Genomic DNA, 20,321 nt, shown 5'->3' on the forward strand with positions numbered 1-20,321 from the left:
AATTCTTCCACATTCTTCCTTTCAAAAGGTGAAACCTAATCCCCCTTCCTTTGAATATGGGCCAAACTTAGTGACTCATTTCTAATAAGCAGAAGGTGTCAGAGCAGTGAAGGCAGGAGACTTCTGAGGCTAGGTCCTCAAAGGCACTGCCACTTCCAGCTCGCCCTCTTGGATTGCTTGCTCTGAGGTGGGGAGGGGCAGGGGGATAGCCGTCTTGTGGCCTGTGGAGAGAGGCCATCCTGGGGAGTAACAGAGGCCTCCAGCCAACAAGCAACACCAAGTGGCCAGCCATGGAGGGAATCACCTTGGAAGTGAATCCTCCAGCCTCAGAAGATTCCAGGCCCAGCCTGCATGTTATCTGAAAGCTCAGGCCAGAACCTCCTCTAAGCTCCAGCTGGATTCCTGACTTTAGAAGCTGTGTGAAGTAATCAACGTCCATTGTTGTTTTAAGCCACTAGTTTGGGGAATAATCTGATGCACAATAGCAGATAGTGGATACCGTGGCTAAAATGACCTCAGCTGGGACAACTCACTTCCACGCCACGCCTCTCATCCTCCATCATGCTAGCCAGGACTCGCTCTCAGGGACTAACAAGCTTCCAGGAAAGGGAGCAGAAGCTTCTGAGCCCCCTGAGCCTCACTTCAGAAATGGCATGCCACCTGCTCTTGCCTGAAGCAAGTCACTGGACCAGTCCAAGTTCAAGGGTGGGGACACAAACTCCTCCCCTTGATGGAACAAGCTGCAAAGTCACGTTCGTAAAAGGGGTAGGGATATGCCTGGCTGGCTCAGTCTGCAGAGCACGTGACTCTTAATCTTGGGGTCATGAGTTCAAGCCCCATGTTGGGCATAGAGCCTACTGAAAAAGGGGGGGCATGGATAATAGGAGGGAGATAATTAATAGGAGGGGGATAATTGAGGCCCCTTTGGCAATCAGCCACCACAACAGAATGATCAGTCAAGATGTTTCCCCTCCTTAGCCCACTTCGGGCTGTGGAGAGAGGCCTGTTTTTATATTTTATATAAAGAAGGTCAAATGCTCCCCACCCCAAGAATCTCGACTGGCTAACTCAAGAGGAAGAATGAATGGCTTCATCCCAACAATGAGCAGTTTGAAAAGACAGCTTTAGGTCCTGATGTCTAGATTTCTTGAGCTTGTCTATGTCCTCTCCTGTCCTGTGTCTGCTTCATCGGGTTTTTCTTTTGTAAACTTACCACATGCTTTCCAATAATCACCCATTCTTTCCTTCTGGAATCAGCTGGAGTTGGTTTCTATTGCTCACCACCAAAGAACCCAGCCAGAGAACCGCTGTCAGCACTCAGCCTGGGGCTGTATGGTCTCCTTAGGAAGTGCTCCTCCCAGGCACCAGTGTCCCTTGCAAAAGGAAGGACCGGAAGATGCCATACACAAAACCCCGAGAGATCCCTCAGATGATAACTGGCATGCAGAAAGTACTTTTAGAAACTCTTGCAACATCCTTAAGGACAAATGCAATGCAGATGCAAAGCAGTAGCAACCAACGCTATAGAAACAACTCTGGCGTGTTATTTTTAGGCAAAGGCTGAACTGTCCAGCAGCATTTCCATGTGGCACAGCTGCCCTACGCCAGGGCTCTCCCATGCTAAGAGAGGCCAAAGTTCTTGGCAATTGGACCAAATATTCTTATTCAGGCTAGGAAGGCAACTGTCTCACAGCTCCTGCCTTCCACTGACATATGGCGGCTCTGGGCCGAGGTCCTATTAGCTCATCCATTGTTGTCCTGTAGTTTTACAATCACTCTGGGCGTGAAATTCTTCATGATTTCCACTGACTGCTGGTCATGTTTCCTTACTAATTCCCTGCACCAATTAGGGACGACAGAAGGTATCAGCTCCCTTCTGGGGTATTTAAACTGTGAGCAGCCATCTATATGCAGAAAGTGTGCCCACAAACTTTGGAGAACTTTGTTTACGCAGAGCCCAGAGCACAAATGCTGCAGGATCAGATGACGTTCGACAGCTTCTAAAAGAAACTCACTAGCGTTTCGGTGGTTTTTAATTTGTTTTTTGTTTTTTGTTTTTTGTTTTCGCTTTGTTTTTACGTTGAAGTTCTAGCAGTTGTCAATCAGGGAGAGGCTTGGCACTTGGCAGCAGAGACAGGGCGTCATAGTGGTCAGAAGCAGGGGCTTTTAGACTGAAAACTGTGACTTGCCATCTCACTCTGCTTCTTACTATCTGAGTGACCTTGGACAAGTAACTTAACATTTCTGGGCTTCGGTTTCCCCATGGGGGAAATGGTGCCCCCAAAAAAGAAATGATCTCATAGGGTTCTTTGGAGGATTAAATATAACAATTGTGATATGCTGAGTCCAGTGCTTACAGCGTAGGGACCACTGAATAAACGCTAATTGTGACTTCTTTTTTATTACTACTAGTGCTACTAATAATAGCAACCACTGAACACACCAGCAGCTTCCAGGGCTGGAACAGCAAGACCCAGGGACGTCTGACTCAACACGTCGAAGCAGCAGAGTTAAGACTGGTACCAGGAGGATTGGCATCAGCCCCAGCAGCAACCATCTGGCAAAATGGGGCAAGGTGTTGTGTCTCAGCTTCTCAGTTCCATCATCCCATGTGGTCAGCATCTCACCTTCACGCTCCATCTGGGCTGGACCAGCAGTTTCAGCAGCAGACCTCAGGAGAAGGGAGGCGAGACCACATCTAGGTTTCTGGCCTGGGCTCCAGACCCAGCAGAGAAAAAGAGCAAGTGGGGGAGCCTGGTTGGGGGCAGACTGATGCTTGTGGGACACCAGGGCTCTGGTCATACTGCTCCGACTGGGGCAGCAATAAGTCTCCGAACCCATCCAGTCAGCAGAGGGGAGGAGCTTGCAAGGAGCTGCCAAGATCAGCTCTCCAGCCAACTGAAGGCAGCGCTGTAATGAGAGCTGTTCCTTGATGGTAGGGACAAGGCCATCTTCCTGAGCTAATGGAAGGCATGAGATCAGCAATGGTAGGGAAAGCACAGAGCCCACCGGAATGACACAGCTGCAGCAACTACAGAGTGTTCGGGGGGAAGCAGGGCTGATAACCTGAAACAAGGACTGTCACCTGCTCTCTCAAATCCCCAGCCCGGTGGCAGACAGAGCCAAAGGGTCCCAACCTCGGAGTCATCTGCAACAGACTCCTTTAGGATCTTGCCACATATAGTGATTCTCGGAGGGAATCAAAATCTTTAGCAAGATAGCCTTGGGATTCAAATGCCCCTTTCAGTTCAAGAAGTTCTGCTAGGATTTCCTTATCAGCTGGTAGGATTTAGCGTGCGAGTTCAAACCGCTTTTCCATTTTTGCTTTGAAAACAGACTGAAGTTGAAAGGTGCTGAAGTAGTGAAGCATGTCCCACATTTTGGAAACTGTAACAGTCTCTTACTGATCTGCCAGGGACATTGGCTCATGAGAATGTTCTCATGTAGCCAGAAATAAGAGCGTCCTGGGCCAAGGGGAGATGGAGGGTTGGGGGGAAGCCAGTTAAGATATATGGGAAGTGGGACAGCAATTTGGAGCATGAGCATAGTAAGAATTAAAAGACTCTCCATCTGAAATTTTCAAAAAAGAGGGAGAGAGAGAGAGATTCTCCATCTGAACTGCTATTATTTCCTTCACTGGTTGATCATCTTAATTATTTGTTCTATTTCATCATTTGTAGTTTTGAGAAGATTGAACTCACTCCACTGTGCTAAGGTTTATCAAGGAAAGGTGATTTTCACGGGGTCAGAATTGTTAGGTGGGAGCTCTCACAGGCACCGGGAACTGGTGACAAAGGCAGTTAGTGTGGGGAACAGTGGGAGAACGGTGAAAGTTTGGGGGAGCACTCAGGACCCTCCCACCTATAAGTTTTCTTTCTTCAAAACTGTGTGTGTGTGTCTTTGTGTGGGCATGAATTTCACGAAGGTGCTTTTTCCCCTCAGCAGTTCCTAAAATATTTGCCGTCTGTGGCTTCCTTTGGGAATCTTCTAAAGGGGGTGAACCCTTTCCCCCTGTCACCCCATTCCTCAAATATAGAGACCTACATATGCTCAAAGCTTGGCACGCAGTTTCAGGGGGTGATGGAACCCCCTATGATCTCAGGTTAAGAACCCACACCTGTCACCTTCCATACATTTTTTTTCTTTGAATCTATAACTTTAAACCTTCACAGTACCATTGTCTAAACAAGTAAGGATTACCGGTTTGCTTCCCATTGGTTGGGATCAATGAGAACTAACTCATATTTGAGACAATGAATAGTCCTTACTCCAGATGTGCTATTTTAAGCTGGAAGAAGCCAGAGAGCTCAGAATAAACACTAGTGTCCAGGGACACCTGGGTGGCTCAGGCAGTTAAGCATCTGACTTTGGCTCAGGTCATGCATGATCTCAGGGTCCTGGGATCGAGCCCCGCATCGGGTTCCCTCCTCAGCGGGGAGTCTGCTTGTCCCTCTACCCCTCATCCTGCTCTCTCTCTCTCTCTCTCACTCGCTCACTCTCTCAAATAAATAAATAAAATCTTTAAAAAAATAAACAGTAGTGTCCAGGTCAGAGGCTATGGTTCAATTGATCTGAGTGGAGCCCAAGGATCTGTATATTTTTTAAGCTTTTATTTATTCCAGAGAGAAAGAGAACACACAGGGGGAGGAGCAGAAGGAGAGGAACAAGCAAACTCCCCGCTGAGTGGGGAGCCCAATAGGGGGAATGATCCCAGGACCCCAAGATCATGACCTGAGCTGAAACCAAGGGTCAGACGTTTACCTGACTGAGCCACCCAGGCTTCCCCCCACAAGCATCTGCATTTTTTTAAAGCTCTCTAAGTGATTCTAAAGTGCATCCTGACTTCAGAACCACTGCTCTAGGGTGCTCTTGCCCTGAATTGGATCTGGGCTAAGCAGTGATCCCTACTCTGCTTTCCCCTGTCCCTCTCAGCTTCTTCTGTGTACAAGAAGCTGGTGTGCCCAAACCTGAGCAAGATGAGATGAATGTCTTCTACTCATACCCTTTCCCTCAGGTACAATCCTGTTTCTGTCCTAAACATGAGACCTGGAAAAAAAAAAACACACCCTATTAAAACCCAAGTTTAACAAACATCTTCCAATGAACTGTCAATCTTCACCTCTCCATCAATGACAAAAGTCTTCCACAAGCAGGGTGGGGACGTGCCTCTGACCTCACTCACAGAGCCTTTCACCACCTGTCGGTGTGAAAAATCAGGTGAGACACACCGTGTTTTGCAAACAAGAGTCAGTATCTCCAAGCTACTTGCCTGTGAATCAAGCCCTGGTCCACTTGTGCATATCATTTCCATATGCATTTGAAGAGGTGATTATTCCAGTCAACCCTTAAAGTAAGTTACTTCTTTGAAAATCATTGAGCAGCAAATTTAAAGCTCGTGGGTATTGGCAACAAATGTGATGAATTATCTAATTGGCAGTCTTAAAGCTCCACTTGGAAACATTCATTACTTCTAGTGGCTACTTTACAAAGCACTCATTTTTTTTTTTCAAGGATAGATGGATACATGGTGGCCACATCTTGGTGGCTGGTTACCATCTGGCTTGTCCTCTAGAATGGGCACATCAGCCACTGTTTGGTTGCAGATTCTATAGAAATAGTGCCTCTGTAAATAAGGTTTCCTTCAATGAAATGTTAGCTCTCACACCCCAACCCACCTTGTCCAATTTTAAAGAACTTCTGATTCCAGGGGCGCCTGGGTAGCTCAGTCGGTTAAGCATCTGACTTTTGATTTTGGTTCATGTCACCATCTCAGGGTTGTGGAGATCAAGACCCACATTGGGCTCTGCGCTAGGCATGGAGTCTGCTTAAGATTCTCTCTCCCCCCCCCCCGCTCCTCCCCAGCTAAAAAACAAACAAACAAACAAACAAAAAACTTCTGACTCCAACTCAAAATTGTTATAATCAATTAATTTTCTTTATTAACAATAACTGAACTACCTCTCTCCATGCTAGCCTAAGTGCAATGAATAAATGAAATGAATTATTTCAACTCTGCTAATGAGACTCAAAATATATCGGGCCCAAGCAACTGAGAGGTCTTCATTGTTTCTCCAAGTAATCCACAATGGTGTGGCTTGGGGTACAAATTCAACGTTGTAAGTTGGTCTTATTACACCTTTGAAAAGCAGTGTCCTGTGATGCTCAGGTTTGTGAGAGCAGTTAGACACTAGGATTTGAGCACACAGTTTAGATCATTACCTGGGATCCTTATTCCATATATTTATGGGAAAAAGCTAGTTAAGGACATATTTAAAACACACACAAATCCAGTCATTCAAAATCTTAACATTCTTCACAGGACACAAATGTTATGTGAAGCTCCCTCTAAAGATTATAATTAGAAATGTGGTTTTAATGTGAGCTAATAAAATATATTTCTCAGCATCTCAATGGGAACTTTTTATCTTGCCCCTAGAAGGAAGAATGACAGAAATGACATCACTAGCTACCATTACATGAAATATGGCAGTTCACGGAGAACTAACACTTACATATTCTCACTGAATCCTTAAACTGTCACTAGACCAACTTTGAGGAAACCAGAGCTTAAGAAATCCAAATAGCTTGTCCATGGTCATGCCATCAGGACGTAGCAGAGCCAAGGCTCAAAAGCAGGCTTATCAGACTCAAAGCCCATCTCCACCACCATCATCTTAAGAATAACAAGGGCCACCATTCACTGGGCACTTATTGTATACCAGGCATCTCATAGAAAGCTCCATTTAACATGAGAGATGCACAGACAGCAAAGAAGGCATTAATATCTGAAGCCCAGAGAACTCAGTCCCTTCCTCAATTATATAGAGCAAGTGATAGTAGTAGGGTTTGAACCTAAGAACAAAAGCTCCTACTCTTTTCTCTGCCCCGGTGGCCTTCACCCGAGGCAGAGATGTGCTCTTCACATGCCTTTGAACATCCATCACACAATAAGCCCCACTCAGCAGCTTGTAGCCCCGGAGCCAATGTCAAAGGCCAAGGGATCCGCCAGCTTGACGTGTGATGTGGGGAGCTGGAAGGCTTCCCTGCCTTGGCTGATGCTGTGCTCCCTTATAACTCAAGAGGTCCAAAGGACACAGGGAAGTTGACACTTGGAATCTGTGAAAGGATTTATTATTTTTATACTGTTATGCCTTACTAACCCCATTTGCCTGGGATCTACTTGACCCATGAAAAAACCTGAGAGGGCTTCATGAGCCCCATAATCTAACAGATGGAAAGAGTCCACTGACTGCTGAGGTGCAGGAGCAGATACAAACAATAATCTTCCTATACACTAGCAGGAACCAATCTGAAAATGTCTGGGGGGGGGGAGGGGGAATCCCATGTATGTCAAAATAGCAGGGAAAATATATAAAATAAACCTCACCAGAAATGTGTGAGACCCATATGAAGAAAAAGGAAATTTTGTTGAAGAACACATAAGCTCTTGGATGTGAAAACTTAATATTTATAAACGCTAATTCTCTACAAACTTAACTGATAAATCCAAATTTTCCCCAATGTTATTCCAATCAAATATCCAGGTTTTTCGATGAAAACCTGACAAGTTAGTTCTAAATATCTTCAGGAAGATAAAATGTATAAAAATCGCCAAAATAAAATGTGTAAAAGGATATTTGCTCCACTAGTTATCAGAACTTACTACAGAAAAACCTGAAGTGGACAAAAATGTTTTGGTGCAGGAACAGACAATAGGACAGTATAAGGGAGAATAATTAAAAAAAAAAAGACTGATGGATTTCTATCAATTTGTTATGTGATAAAAATGAATATTCCATGCAGTGAGAAAAAGAAATAAATTACAATAAATTATGTTGGAGGAATTAGCTATAAATGATTAAATACTTTTCTTCACAAGATATTCAAATTTAAGGAGCTTAAGGTAAAAAAAATTAACAAAAGGAGAAAATATTGGTAAAGTTTTCATAATCATGGTAAAGGGATGATCTTCAAAAGAGCAAGAAAGATGAAGTACCATTTTAAAGAATAACATGCCCCATGAAAATATGCTTAATCTCACTCAGATTCATACAAAAATACATTTAAACCCCAATGAAATACCCCTACCCACCCAAGTGATTGGCAAAAATTTTAGGCTGTTTTTATCCATGGTTGGCAAGATAAAAAACAGTGATTCCATGCACTGATGATTAGACTATAATCTTTTTGGAGGGCAATCTGGCAGTATCCATTTAAATTAAAAATGACATGTCCTTTGACCCAGCAATCACACTGTAGGGTTTCTACCTTAGGGGAGATAATTATGCAGAGACTTACAGAAGGGTGTGTGCAAAATTATTATTAATAGCTCCAAATCTAAAGGAACCTAAATGCCTATTAGTGGGTTATGATTATATAAATAATAGTGCAGTCACACCATGAAATCCTATGATATTCATAAAAAACTATGAGACAGACCTTTAAGTTGTGATTAAACAGGCTCCGGCATACTTTGAAGTGAAGAAAATCTAGGTGCAGAGCCCATAACTAGAGTATGATTTTTTGTGTTTGTGCGTACAGATGTAAAACAAACATAAAACTATATAAATGCACACACGCTTGCAAGTATAAGTTCTAAGCTGGGAATGGTGGCTATGGCCTCGGACCAGGGGAAAAGGGTCTAAATGGGACCAAAATAGGAGCATGGGACTCTTCTCCACTCACAGGACTCTCCTGCTCTCTGCTTGAGTTCACTGGGAAAGAGTCTTGATTCCTAAAGTGATTTTCTGCAGTTTTTATAATTTACAGTGGAATAAAGCTTTATAATTTCTATTGATAATTTTATGACTTAATTCAATTAGAATTCCTCATAAGCCCCCAAATAGTTGCAGGAAGGTGTTTTGTGAAATCCATACGTGGCCATTTCCATCAGAGCAGACCCGTATGGGGAAAAAGTATAGTCGTCAAGGAGAATTACGTCGAACAGATGATGTTTGGTCACAGACAAGCTCTTCCCATTGATTCTGCATTCAATATGGGTCTAATGATGTTTATTTAAGATCCTTAATTGTTACTTATCTTATGCGTCTTGGTTTCATGTTTGCCTGTTCAGTTTCAGTAATGAAACTGTAATCTACTACCAATTCATTCGCAGGAAATACTTCCTTGCTGTGCTCATTCTGTTGCTGTCACAATTCAACCACATTATGTATGCAAGAACCCTGCAGGAAGAAGGCAGGGCCTTTCTGCTCTTCAGAATAAGATATCTGCAGCAAAAGAGTCCTGCGTTCTTCATGAATTCCTGTCTCTCCATCCCACAGTGGGGGAGGGGCGGGGGGCGGGGGGAGATCAAACAAATTTGTCTGCTGTATTTCCCTTTTTGGGTGTATTTTGTCCTTTTTTGTTTCCCTGTTCAGTTATCTACTCCCCCATATGCTTTCTCCCTTCCAACTTTCCTTCTAAAAAAAAAAAGCTCATTGCAGTTATTTCCTCTGCATCTGCCACCAATCATTTTTGGAAGAAGGTGGAGGATCACTTTAGGCCTGTGGAGAGACAGGTGCTAACCATTTTTGGGAGGGTATTGTCAACATAGAGAGGAGCACCTCAGTGTCAAGGGCGTGTGTACTGTGCTGGTAGGGAACCCCAACTGGGAGTGGTGAACGTCTCTTCTTTCCTCTTATTAAAGTAAGTTAAATTTTTTTCCTTCTTCCTTTCTCTTCCACCCTTTTTCCCTTCCTTCCTTTCTCTTTTCCCTTCAACCATGATACTAAAGGGCAACGTTATGAACACAGAATGCCTTGGGTCTGACCTTGGGGCCTTGTCACTTGCTGAAAATGGAATGTGAAGCAAGGCACTCCATCTTTCTGAACCTTGGCTCCTTGTCTGTAAACTTGGATCTCTATCCTGAAATGCCCTCTCACAGGAATATTTGTACGATTAAACGGGATCACACGTGTTGAGCACCTAGGCTGGTGTTCAGTGAATGTTCAGTATGGTGAGATTCTTCTCCTTCTTCCTAGAGATCTGTGCTTTGTAAACTTGATTTCCAATTCAGGTAGCAAATGAGTTTCAAACATCAGCCAGCCTCCAAATAAAAATCAAGGTATGAGTGAGCACAAATTAAAATTACTGGATAAAAATAGTGAGGCAAAAGCAAGATGAATGTGTCCACTCTCCAAAAAGATAATGAATGTGTGTTGGTAATTATGCAGCATTTTATTTTATTTTATTTTATTTGGGGACAAAGTTTCTTTAATAAAACACATTTTGTTCTTAGGAGTCTATTATTTCTTTTTTTAATTTTATTTTATGATGTTAATCACCATACAATACATCATTAGATTTTGATGTGGTGATCCACGATTCATTGTTTTCATGTAACACCCAGTGCTCCAGGCAGTATGTGCCCTCCTTAATACCCATCACCGGGCTAACCCATCCCCCCAACCCCCTCCCCTCTAAAAACCTAATTACAAAGCAGTGATCACCAAGACACCATGGTACTGGCACAAAAACAAACATATAGACCAATGGAACAGAATAGAGAGCCCACATATGGACCCTCAACTCCATGGTCAAATAATCTTCGACAAAGCAGGAAACAATATGCAATGGAAAAAAGACAGTCTCTTCAATAAATGGTTCTGGGAAAATTGGACAGCCACATGCAGAAGAATGAAACTTGACCATTCTCTAACACCATACACAAAGATAAACTCAAAATGGATGAAAGACCTCAATGTGAGACAGGAATCCATCAAAATCCTAGAGGAGTATATATACATATAGGCAATAATTTCTTTGACATCGGCCACAGCAACTTCTTTCAAGATACATCTCCAAAAGCTAGTGAAACAAAATAAAAAATGAACTTTTGGGACTTCATCAAGATAAAAAGCTTCTGCACAGCAAAGGAAACAGTCAACAAAACAAAGAGGCAACCCAGAGAATGGGGGAAGATATTTGCAAATGACACTACAGATAAAGGGCTGGTATCCAAGGTCTATAAAGAACCTCTCAAACTCAACACCCAAAAAACAAATACTCAAATGAAAGAACGGGCAGAAGACATGAACAGACCCTTCTCCAAAGAAGACATACAAATGGCTAACAGACACATGAAAAAATGTTCATCATCATTAGCCATCAGAGAAATTCAAATCAAAACCACATTGAGATACCACCTTACACCAGTTAGAATGGCAAAAATGGACAGGGCAAGAAACAACAAATGCTGGAGAGGTTGTGGAGAAAGGGGAACCCTCTTACACTGTTGGTGGGAATGCAAGTTGGTACAGCCACTTTGGAAAACAGTGTGGAGGTGCCTCAAAAAATTAAATATAGAGCTACCCTATGACCCAGCAATTGCACTGCTGGGTATTTACCCTGAAGACACAGATGTAGTGAAAAAAAGGGCCATATGCACCCCAATGTTCATTGCAGCAATGTCCACAATAGCCAAGCTGTGGAAAGAGCTGAGATGCCCTTCACCAGATGAATGGATAAAGAAGATGTGGTCCGTATATACAATGGAATATTACTCAGCCATCAGAAAGGATGAATACCCAACTTTTACGTCAACATGGATGGGACTGGAGGAGATTATGCTAAGTGAAATAAGCCAAGCAGAGAAAGTCAATTATCATATGGTTTCACTTATTTGTGGAACATAAGGAACAGCATGGAGGATATTAGGAGAAGGAAGCGAAAAATGAAGGGAGGGACATTGGAGGGAGAGATGAACCATGAGAGACTATGGACTCTAAGAAACCTATGCAGCATTTTAATTACCGCTTTAAGATCTGAAGGATCGGGAAAAATAAATTCTAGAGCTGGAAAACATAGGAGGAGGAGGAAGGAGGAAGAAAAAAAGAAAGAAAAGAAGTAGCTGAGCACTGGCAATAGCAAGTGGCTTGGGGAGGGAAGTCAAAACTTAAAAAGCAAACCATCATGAATGAGTTTTCTGGAGGGTTTTCTTTCATCCCCTGGCTTGGAACCAAGGATGACCCCAGTGTAGAAGTACAACGCAGCCACAAGCAACAAAAATACCAAAGGGCTCCCCTATCTTTTAGTCAGAGAACCCAGATCTAGTGTTCTTGCAAGCAGGAGACTATGGAAAAAACAAATCCCTGTTGCTATTTTGGAATAATTTCAAACTTACAGAAAATCTGCAAAGATCGTCTAGCGTTCTCAAGCACCCCTCACCCACTTTACCCCATTGTTACCATCTTATACTACCATGATCCATTTTTTTTTAAACTAAAAAACTATTCATTGGTACAGTTATCATTTGTCATGATGTGTACATTATTATCACCAAACTCCAGACTTCATTTGGATTCACTTGTTTTTCCACTAGCGTCCTTTTTCTGTCCTGGGATACAATCTTGGGTACCATACTGCATTTAGTCATGTGTCTGGGAGTTTCTCAGTCTTTTCTTGTTTTTATGGCCTTGAGAGTTTTGAGGGTCAGGTGTTTTGTAGAATGTCCTTCCCATTGAGTTTGCCTGATCTTCTGCCCCTGCTTAGATTAGAATTATGGACTTGGATGAAGAATACAAAGGGAGTGATGTGCTCTTTTCATGACATCCTATCAGAGGAAGATGCTACCAACATAATATATCACTGATGATGTCAACCTGGCTAAAATAGTGTTTTCTGGGTTGGAAACAAATCACTACGTCTGGTGCAAAATCAAGGGGAGAAAGAAAAGAATCTACATTACTTACTGGGAATTCTTCTATAAGGAAGATTTGTCTCTTCTCCATTTATTTATTTATGTAATCACTTAATTATATCAGTATGGATTCACTTAGATTTGGTTGGTTGTTGTTTTTTTTTTCCGCCCTTTTTTCTCTCTTTTTTCTTCTGCCCTGTCCTAAAAATGGCTCTGGTCCTGGAGCTGCAATGAGGGGGTTATATGGGCATTACGTAAATCCTAAGGAGAAAACTCATCTTTCTGGGAAATCCCCCATCTTTTTCTCTCTTATCCCTCCCTGCTTGCCTTGAGAGTAATCCCAATTGTACAAAACTACTTAGCAGCGTGTGTGGCTAAAACTTCTAGAGAATCACCAAATTTCTATTTACAGGATTGGAGAAAGGGACCCCTGGAAGCTTTAGAAAATGGGGCAAATAATGGAGAGGAAAGAAAGGGACAAGAGTATCCCTTAATTCTGTGTATGAACTGACAGAAGTCCTGGGCTCATTCTGAGCTGCTCACATGAAGAAAAGACCCATAGCCAAAGAGCAAAGGATTTGAGAACTGAATTGACGTTGAAACCACCACCATAGAAAGCGAGGCCCAAAAGAGACTGAAAATACCCAGGTTCATTGCCCGTTAAATGAAAATAGCTGACATTAGCCAAATTTTTTTCTTCTTTAAATTTTTTATTGTGATGTTAATCACCATATATAACATCATTAGGTTTTGAGGTAGTGTTCCATGATTCATTGTTTGTGCATAAACTCAGTGCTCCACGCAGAACGTGCCCTCTTTAATACCCATCACCAGGCTAACCCATCCCCCCACCTCCCTCCCCTCCAGAACCCTCAGTTTGTTTTTCAGAGTCCATCATCTCTCATGGTTCGTCTCCCCCTCTGATTTACTCCCCTTCATTCTTCCCCTCCTGCTCTCTTCTTCTTTTTTCTTTCTTAACATATATTGCATTATTTGTTTCAGAAGTACAGATCTGTGATTCAACAGTCTTGTACAGTTCACAGCGCTCACCATAGAACATACCCTCCGCAATATCTCTCACCCAGCCACCCCATCCCGCCCACCCTCCACACTCCAGCAACCCTCAGTTTGTTTCCTGAGATTAAGAATTCCTCATATCAGGGAGGTCATATGATACATGTCTTTCTCTGATTGACTTATTTCACTCAGCATAACACCCTCCAGTTCCATCCATGTCGTTGCAAAAGGCAAGATCTCATTCCTTTTGATGGCTGCATAATATTCCATTGTGTATATATACCACTTCTTCTTTATCCATTCATCTGTTGATGGACATCTTGGCTCTTTCCACAGTTTGGCTATTGTGGACATTGCTGCTATAAACATTCGGGTGCATGTACACCTTCAGATCCCTACATTTGTATCTTTGGGGTAAACGTATGGTAGCTCTATTTTCAACTTTTTCAGGAACCTAAATACTGTTTTCCAGAGTAGTTGTACCAGCTTGCATTCCCACCAACAGTGTAGGAGGGTTCCCCTTTCTCCACATCCCTCCCAACATCTGTCGTTTCCCGACTTGTTAATTTTAGCCATTCTGACGGGTGTGAGGTGGTGTCTCATTGAGGTTTTTGATTTGGATTTCCCTGATGCCGAGCGATGTTGAGCACTTTTTCATGTGCCTGTTGGCCATTTGGATGTCTTCTTTGGAAAAATGTCTGTTCATGTCTTCTGTCCATTTCTTGATTGGATTATGTGTTCTTTGGGTGTTGAGTTGGATAAGTTCTTTATAGATTTTGGATACTAGCCCTTTATCTGATATGTCATTTGCAAATAACTTCTCCCATTCTGTTGGTTGTCTTCGTTTTGTTGACTGTTTCTTTTGCTGTGCAAAAGCTATTTATCTTGGTGAAATCAAAATACTTCATTTTTGCCTGGCTTCCCTTGCGTTTGGCGATGTTTCTAGGAAGCAGTTGCTGTGGCTGAGGTTGAAGAAGTTGCTGCCTGTGTTCTCCTTTAGGATTTTGATGGACTCCTGTCTCACATTTAGGTCTTTCAACCATTTGGAGTCTATTTTTGTGTGTGGTGTAAGGAAATGGTCCAGTTTCATTCTTCCGCATGGGGCTGTCCAATTTTCCCAACACCATTTGTTGAAGAGACTGTCTTTTCTCCATTGGACATTCATTCCTGCTTTGTCGAAGATGAGTTGACCATAGAGTTGAGGGTCCATTTCTGGGCTCTTGATTCTGTTCCATTGATCTATGTGTCTGTTTTTGTGCCAGTACCATACTGTCTTGATGATGACAGCTTTGTAATAGAGCTGGAAGTCCGGAATTGTGATGCCACCAGCTTTACTTTTCTTTTTCAACATTCCTTTGGCTATTGGGGGTCTCTTCTGGTTCCATACAAATTTTAGGATGATTTGTTCCATTTGTTTGAAAAAAGTGGATGGTATTTTGATGGGGATTGCATTGAATGTTTAGATTGCTCTAGGTAGCATTGACATCTTCACGATGTTTGTTTTTCCAGTCCATGAGCATGAAACGTTTTTCCATTTCTTTGTGTCTTCCTCAATTTCTTTCATGAGTATTTTATATTTTTCTGAGTACAGATCCTTTACCTCTTTGGTTAGATTTATTCCTAGGTATCTTATGGTTTTGGGTGCAATTGTAAATGGGATCGACTCCTTGATTTGTCTCTCTTCTGTCTTGTTGTTGGTGTATAGGAATGCCACTGATTTCTGTGCATTGATTTTATATTCTGCCACTTCACTGAATTCCTGTATGAGTTCTAGCAGTTTTGGGGTGGAGTCTCTTGGGTTTTCCACATACAGTATCATATTATCTGCAAAGAGTGAGAGTTTAACCTCCTCTTTGCCGATTTGGATGCCTTTGATTTCTTTTTGTTGTCTGATTGCTGTGGCTAGGACTTCTAATACTATGTTGAATAGCAGTGGTGAGAGTGGACATCCCTGCCGCGTTGCTGACCTTAGGGGAAAAGCTCCGAGCTTCTCCCCATTGAGAATGATATTCGCTGTAGGTTTTTCATAGATGGCTTTCATGGTATTGAGGTATGTACCATCTATCCCTACACTCTGAAGAGCTTTGATCAAGAAAGAATGCTGTACTTTGTCAAATGCTTTTTCTGCATCTATTGAGAGGATCATATGATTCTTGTTCTTTCTTTTGTTAATGTATTGTATCATGTTGATTGATTTGCGGATGTTGAACCAGCCTTGCAGCCCAGGGATCAATCCCACTTCGGTGTGGTGAATAATCCTTTGAATGTACTGTTGGATCCTATTGGCTAGTATTTTGGTGAGAATTTTTGCATCCATGTTCATCAAGGATATTGGTCTGTAATTCTCCTTTTGGATGGGGTCTTTTTCTGGTTTGGGGATCAAGGTAATGGTGGCCTCATAAAATGAGTTTGGAAGTTTTCCTTCCATTTCTATTTTTTGGAACAGTTTCAGGAGAATAGGTATTAATTCTTTTTTATATGTTTGGTAGAATTCCCCTGGGCAGCCATCTGGCCCTGGGCTTTTGTTTGTTTGGAGCTTTTTGATGAGTGCTTCAATTTCCTTAGTGGTTACAGGTCTGTTCAGGTTTTCTATTTCTTCCTGGTTCAATTTTGGTAGTTGATACATCTCTAGGAATGCATCCATTTCTTCCAGGTTATCTAATTTGCTGGCATAGAGTTGCTCATAATATGTTCTTATAATTGTATCTCTTTGGTGTTGGTTGTGATCTCTCCTCTTTCATTCATGATTTTGTTGATTTGGGTCATTTCTCTTTTCTTTTTGATCAGTCTGGCCAGGGGTTTATCCATCTTGTTAATTCCTTCAACGAACCAGCTCCTAGTTTCGTTGATCTGTGCTTCTGTTCTTTTGGCTTCTATTTCATTGATTTCTGCTCTGATCTTTATTCTTTCTCTTCTCCTGCTGGGTTTAGGCTTTATTTGCTGTTCTTTCTCCAGCTCCTTTAGGTGTAGGGTTAGGTTGTGTATTTGAGACCTTTCTTGTTTCTTGAGAAAGGCTTGTATTGCTATATACTTTCCTCTCAGGACTGCCTTTGCTGTATCCCAAAGATTTTGAACAGTTGTGTTTTCATTTTCATTGGTTTCCATGAATGTTTTTAATTCTTCTTTAATTTCCTGGTTGACCCATTCATTCTTTAGTAGGATGCTCTTTAGCTCCATGTATTTGAGTTCTTTCAGACTTTCCTCTTGTGATTGAGTTCTAGTTTCAAAGCATTGTGGTCTGAAAATATGCAGGGAATAATCCCAATCTTTTGGTACTGGTTGAGACGTGATTTGTGACCTAGGATGTGATCTATTCTGGAGAATGTTCCATGGGCACTAGAGAAGAATGGGTATTCCATTGCTTTGGGATGGAATGTTCTGAATATGTCTGTGAGGTCCATTTGGCCCAGTGTGTCATTTAAAGTCTTTATTTCCTTATTGATCTTTTGCTTAGATGATCTGTCCATTTCAGTCAGGGGGGTGTAAAGTCCCCCACTATTATTGTATTGTTGTCAATGTGTTTCCTTGCTTTTGTTATTAATTGCCTTATATAATTGGCTGCTCCCATGTTCGGGGCATAGATATTTACAGTTGTTAGACCTTCTTGTTGGATAGACCCTTTAAGTAGGATATAGTGTCCTTCCTCATCTCTTATTACAGTCTTTGTTTTAAAGTCTAAATTATCTGATATAAGCATTGCCACCCCAGCTTTCTTTTGGTGTCCATTAGCATGGTAAATGGTTTTTCACCCCCTCACTTTCAACCTGGGGGTGTCTTGGGTCTAAAATGAGTCTCTTGCAGACAGCATATCGATGGGTCTCATTTTTTAATCCAATCTGATAGCCTGTGTCTTTTGATTGGGGCATTGAGCCCATTTACATTCAGGGTAACTATTGAAAGATATGAATTTAGTGCCACTGTATTGCTGTAAGGTGACTGTTACTGTATATTGTCTGTGTTCCTTTCTGATCTATGCTGCTTTTAGGCTCTCTCTTTGCTTAGACGACCCCTTTCAATATTTCTTGTAGGGCTGGTTTCTTGTTTGCAAATTCCTTTAGTTTTTGTTTGTCCTGGAAGCTTTGTATCTCTCCTTCTATTTTCAATGACAGCCTAGCTGGATATAGTATTCTTGGCTGCATATTTTTCTCATTTAGTGCTCTGAAGATATCATGCCAATCCTTTCTGGCGTGCCAGGTCTCTGTGGATAGGTCTGTTGCCAATCTAATGTTTCTACCATTGTAGGTTACAGATCTCTTCTCCCGAGCTACTTTCAAGATTTTCTCTTTGTCTCTGAGACTCGTAAATTTTACTATTAGAAGTTGGGGTGTTGACCTAATTTTATTGATTTTGAGAGGGGTTCTCTGTGCCTCTTGGATTTTGATGCCTGTTTCCTTCCCCACATTAGGGAAGTTCTCTGCTATTATTTGCTCCAATATACCTTCTGCTCCTCTCTCTCTTTCTTCTTCTTCTGGGATCCCTATTATTCTAATGTTGTTTCGTCTTATCATATTGCTTATCTCTCAAATTCTGCCCTCGTGATCCAGTAGTTGTTTATCTCTCTTTTTCTCAGCTTCTTTATTTTCCATCATTTGGTCTTCTATATAGCTTATTCTCTCTTCTGCCTCATTTATTGTAGAAGTTAGTGCCCCATTTTTTATTTCACCTCGTTAATAGCCTTTTTGATTTTGACTTGGTTAGATTTTACTTCTTTTATTTCTCCAGGAAGGGTTTCTCTAATAACCTCCATGCTTTTTTCAAGTCCAGCGAGTATCTTTAAAATCATGATTCTGAACTCTAGGTCTGACATCGTACTAATGTCTGTATTGAGTAGGTCCCTGGCAGACGGTACTACCTCTTGTTCTTTTTGCTGAGGTGATTTTTTTCATCTTGTCATTTTGTCCAGAGGAGAATAGATGAATGAGAGAACAAAATGCTGACAGCGTAACAATGTCCCCAGAAAATATACTCTAAACAATTCAGAAAAGCCCTGAAACCAGGGGAAAAGAAAGGGAAATAAAGAAAAAAAAAGAAAAAGATAAAAACAAACAAAAACAGAACAAAAAAACAGAATATGATCAAATATGATCAGGCTAGTGCATAGATCAGTGCCACACACTAGATTTTGGGTGCATTTTGGTCTGTTAGAAGAAAGTGCCTCCTAAAATTTTAAAGAAAGAAAGACTTATATATGTGCAAAATAAGGGTTGATATGATGAAGGGACGGAATATGACTGTAAAGATGAAAATTATAAAAGATTTTATAAAAGGACTTGATAAGAAGTTGTTTGAAAAAAGAAAGATTAAAAAAAAGAAAAAAAGGGAGAGAATGTGATCAGGCAGGAGTCTAGAACAAAGCCATACACTAGTGATTTAGGGTAAATTTTGATCTGTTAGAAGAAACTGTATCTCAAAATTTTAAAGAGAGAACAACTTATATATATATGTCAAAAATAAGGGTAAGTACTATGAAGGGATAGAATATGACTCTAAAAATGAAAAATAAAAATGTTTTTTTAAAAAAGGGATTGATAAGATGTTGGTTGAAAAAGGGAAAAAGAAAAATTTTTAAAAAAAGTTAAAAAAATTAACTTTGAAAAACTAATGAATCATGGTAAAAAAGCCACAAATTCTATGTGCAGTATTCTCCTAGAGCTCCCGTTCTCATTGATCAGTAAACTTGGCCTTGGCTGGCCGTTTGTGTTGATCTTCTGGGGGAGGGGCCTGTTGCCGTGGTTCCCAAATGTCTTTGCTGGAGGCAGAATTGCCCCGCCCTTGCCTGGTCTGGGCTAAGCAATCGGCTCAGGTTTGCTCTTGGGAGCTTTTGTTCCCTGCAAGCTTTCCGTACAGCTTTGGAGAAGGAGAGAGAAAATGGCAGCCTCCCAATCTCCACCCAGAGGAGCTGAGAACTCGGGGCCCTGCTCCTCAGTGCGCCCCCAGAGAAAAGCAGTCACTCCCGTGTCCCCGGTCTCCGGCCGCACTCCGTGCTCACCCGGCCCGTGACCAAATGTTTCTATCTCTGGCACCCGACCCCGTGTGGAGTCTCCAAACCCAGCAGATCCCTGTGGTGCGCTCCCGCGCCGCTCCTCCCGGGGGAGGAAGGGGAGTCTTCCCAGATCTGCCGCTTGCTGGGTCCCTGCTAGAGGAGCAGTGGCCCGACTGGGCCGTGGATCACAGTTTATGGCCACCCCGAGCTGAGAGCCCGCGCCTCGGCTCCGTCTCTGCAGCCAGCTTCCCCGCTCCGATACCTGGGAGCTCTGCTGCACTCAGGCTCCCCCGGTCTTTCTGTGACCCCGAGGGTCCTGAGACCCCACTGTCCCGGGAGGATTCCACCCCCAGCTTAGCCACTGGAGGGACGTCCCTCAGCAGAGCTGACTTCTAAAAGTTCTGATTTTGTGCTTCGCGGCTCTATCACTTGCCAGAAGTGGCCGACGGGGGCCCCCTCCCCCGTCTCCAGAAGATTTTAATATAACAATATTCAAAATATCTAAGATATAAGCTAAAATTCCTAAACATATGAAAAACTGAGAATTGTGACTGATTCTCCAAGGATGAGACAGTCAGATGTCAACCTCAAGATTACCCAGGAATTAATTTTTTTTCAAAGATCTTTAAACAATTATTAAAGTCATGCTCAAAGAGATAAAGATAAGACACTCTTTGTGAATGG

Source organism: Eumetopias jubatus, unplaced genomic scaffold (assembly GCF_037043125.1).
Source record: "Eumetopias jubatus isolate StellerSeaLion01/CBP00866 unplaced genomic scaffold, mEumJub1_p1.0 scaffold_7, whole genome shotgun sequence".
Classification (NCBI taxonomy): domain Eukaryota; kingdom Metazoa; phylum Chordata; class Mammalia; order Carnivora; family Otariidae; genus Eumetopias; species Eumetopias jubatus.